The sequence below is a fragment of the Micromys minutus genome (assembly GCF_963924665.1).
Source record: "Micromys minutus genome assembly, chromosome: 7".
In the NCBI taxonomy this organism is placed as follows: Eukaryota; Metazoa; Chordata; class Mammalia; order Rodentia; family Muridae; genus Micromys; species Micromys minutus.
The window spans coordinates 6,485,614-6,489,173 of NC_137976.1; the positions used below are offsets into that span (position 1 = coordinate 6,485,614).

The following is a 3,560-nucleotide window of genomic DNA, read 5'->3' on the forward strand; positions in this document are numbered from 1 at the left end:
TACACATGAAACTGTGTTTTCCCACCTTGGATGCTGTCAATCGTGGTCCTTGTGTTGTAAACCATAACTGTAAACATCCTCGCTGCTGTGCAGTGCTGTCTGAACCTGGAAATGGAGGTGAAACCCGTCCTTACTGTTAGGAAACGTAAGAGTGAGCTTGGGACCCATGTCCAAAGTTTATAGTCTTGGACTAGGCTCTGAACATGTGGTTCTAGTCTTGGATTTTTCACTTCCCAGGCAAGCCATTTGCTCGTTGAATCTCCTAATTTCCTCCTTACTGCGAAGACATTACCTACGAGCCTCCAGGAAGAGGTGCTGTGGGGACAGACAGAAATGGCCTGCTCCACGCAGGGGCCGCGGCTGGGCTCAAGTGTGCTGCTTGAGCCCATTTGGAGAATGTGACCTTGAAGATCCCATTCCCAAATCTGACTGACCATTTCTTTTATCTGGAGGGAAGAAAGGGAGTTGAGTATTCCATGAAGAACAATACTCAAAGCCCAACAGAAAGCCCTTTCTCAGAATTAAGATTTCCCTGTTCTATGTTAGCATCTGTTGATGCCACCTTGTTCAGGTCTCGTTTGGGCAGCCATGTTGGGGAGACTTCATGGGTGTACCTTTTCTGGTATTTGTAGGAGGAAAATCTCACAGCAGACATCTATTCCTCTGGCTCTTACAGTCCTTCTTCCAGTGTTCCGGAGCCGGAGTGTAGGAATTGTGTTGTCCTTGCGTCCTGTGTGTTGTGCTTGTGTCCTGTGTGTTGTCCTTGTGTTCTCTTTGTTGTTCTAGTGTTCTCTGTGTTGTCCTTGTGTTCTTTGGGGCTGAGTTCCACGTGACCACTTGTTCTCTGCATTTCATTGGTTGTATTTTTCTGAAATAGTCTCTATCTGTTGCAAACAGTTTCTTTATTAAGCAGCGAGAACTACACATGTATGTAGTGTAGGTATAAGATTAAATATTTAGAGTACAGTTAGGGTTGTGCTGGCTTAGAGAAATGGGCTTGTACGTTCCCTCCAAAATCATGACCTCAGTAACCTCAGAGAGTTAGCTAAGCTTTCAGCACTGGGTTTGCTGAGCAGACCTTAAGTTCAGTTAGAGAGTTATTGATTATAACCAAGACATGAGCACCACTACTGTGTTCTTTTTGTATTGAGTAGTTTTTATTAATTGAGTCACATTGAGTTACTTTTTCAGTATCAGTTCTTTAGTTAATTAATTGAACAAGTATGATAAGCTATCTCCTGTCTGCTGTGAGAATCTAAATATAAAATAAATACAAAATATTTTTATGATTTAATGAATATTCCATGAAACATTTTTATGAGGTATTCCTTATGGTCTGGTTTTATCCAAGATCTGTCTTTTCTTATTTCCTTAAGAACAGTCTGTTAAACCACACAATGGATCTGTGAGTCTGTGAACTTGAGTATTACACATATTTTTTGATCTCATTGTACAATACCAATTCAAAAGCACCACCCATGCCTCTCAATACGTTGGACCAGGCACCTTTGAAGATAGCGTTGGCTCCTTCATCTTTTTCAGTCTTCCTCCAGCAGTCAAGTGTCCCCGTGTACATCAGTACAGTCTGCTGCATCATCGTCCTACGATGAACAGTGTCAAAGGGATAGGACCCCAGCCCTGCCACTGCTGTCACACTCTGGGTCTGGCAGCATCCCCTTGGCAGTGTCATTGACTCCAAAGTAGGCAGCTCTGTAGATGATGATGCCCTGGACAGAGACACTGAAACCCTGGTAGAGACCCTTCAGGCCATCACACTTGAAGATCTTGGTGAGACTCATGCTGGGACAATCCCTTGCCCATGCTGGCAGCCAGTCCTAGCAAAGTCTGGCAGGTAGACAAAGCAGACGGAGGCGGCCCCAACTGCCCCACCAGAAGCCAGGTTGCCTTTGAAGTAGCGCCAGAACTGCTTATGAGGATCCATACCTCCCAGGAAGATCTGCTTGTGCCTGTCCTTGAAGGTGGAGTTGAGAGCTTGGGTGGGGAAGTACCGGATCCCATTGGCCAGGTTACCCCTCCAGAAGGAGAAAGCCCTGCTCCTTGGGGGTCCTCACCACACAGCTGTGATACCTTTGTACTGTTTCTCTGCACTGGTGTGTTTGCTGGCATGCCAGGAAGTCCTTAAGGAAGCTCAAAGCCTGACCCCCCATGCTGAAAGCCGGGCACACAGCCTGCAAGGAGCTACTCTTCTGCTCTTGTCTACCCCGGCCAGGCACCACCGCCGTCCCTGCACGATGAGAAGGCTCTAAAGGTTTCCATGACATGCTGGTTATTATAGTCTATAAGTGATATAGGCCGGGAGGACTATTGGTTGCTTTCTTTGGAAGCCAAATGGCATCTTCTGGTACCTGCCATGCAAGAAAAGCATGAAAGGAGGCTTTCAGTGTCAGGCCAAGCTCAGATCCTCTGTGTCCTGTGTCCAAAGCATGTGGCATCTTTAACAATAGCAACTTGCCTTCACCTTCTGGGAGGCAACCAAAGACAACAGCAATAGCCTGTATGTTTGGGGAGTCTCTTAGATTTTCCTGACTAACAACATGGAAGGGTAATATTTTCATGTCTGGTGTTGGCGTTTTTGTTAAGATAGTCTTATGGCTTTTTCAGGGAGCACTGCCAATTCAAATGGAAATTTTTCATTTGAACTCTCTCTATACAAATATTTGTATTATTATACTTAATTTTAGGTGAATAAATAATGATATGATTTCTTATAACTTTTCAGACATTCTTGCTGTTGTTTGGGCTCTTCCATCCCTCTCCTTCTGTGTCGAACTTTGTCCTCTCAGGATTACTCTCCATCCGATTTCTTCATTTCTTGCCTCAAATTACTTTTGCTCTGCTCTTCCTCTCTCTCGCTTCCCCCATCCCCCTACAGTCTCCTTTTGCTTTCTTGGCTCTGTGGTTACCTCCAAGTCATACAGTCGCATCTGAAGACTTGGAACTGGGACCCTCAGGAGAGACCTTAAGATGTCTTCTTAGTTGCCTTGGCTTCTTGAGAAGGTTCGTCACCGCAGTCACGTCCTCCAAAGACCTGGACAGTTTTCTTTCTCAAAGAAGACTGGATGCCTTATAGTTAGGAGTGGAATTTAGACGCTAAAATGAGTTTGTATATCACCTGAACTCTGCTCCTCAAAGATGTCAACCACCTGTCACTTACCTTTGATAGCAAGGGAGGTTTGAATGCATACAGATTCCCTTAGACTTTTGAATGTGCCCATTCATCCTCTTAAACTGATGAATGAATGCTTCGTGACTGTGATTGTTTATTATTTCCAAGTTTATTCCTTGAACTGGAAATAAAACTTTACTTATTTTTTTAAAGCTTTATTATTTTATGTGTATGGTGGGGTTGCCTGCATCATATATGTCTGTGCACCACATATGTTCCTTGTGCACACAGTAGTCAGAACAGGCTGTTGGATCCCTTGGGACTGGAGTTATGTACGAATGGTTGTAGGTGCTGGGAACTGAACCCAGGTCCTTTGCAAGAACAACTTGTATTCTTTCCCTCTGAGTGGCCTCTCATGTATTTTGCATTATAT

General features: G+C 44.4%; 1 pseudogene across 1 annotated transcript; it reads right to left on the reverse strand.

Moving 5' to 3' along the window:
* Positions 1-1,419: 1,419 nt before the first annotated feature.
* On the reverse strand, positions 1,420-3,240 carry LOC308422588 (ADP/ATP translocase 1-like; annotated as a pseudogene). The gene is made up of 2 exons: positions 3,176-3,240; positions 1,420-2,138 (listed from the first exon to the last, which is right to left on the reverse strand). The product of its transcript is annotated as an ADP/ATP translocase 1-like (transcript).
* Between the last annotated feature and the right edge of the window lie 320 nt (positions 3,241-3,560).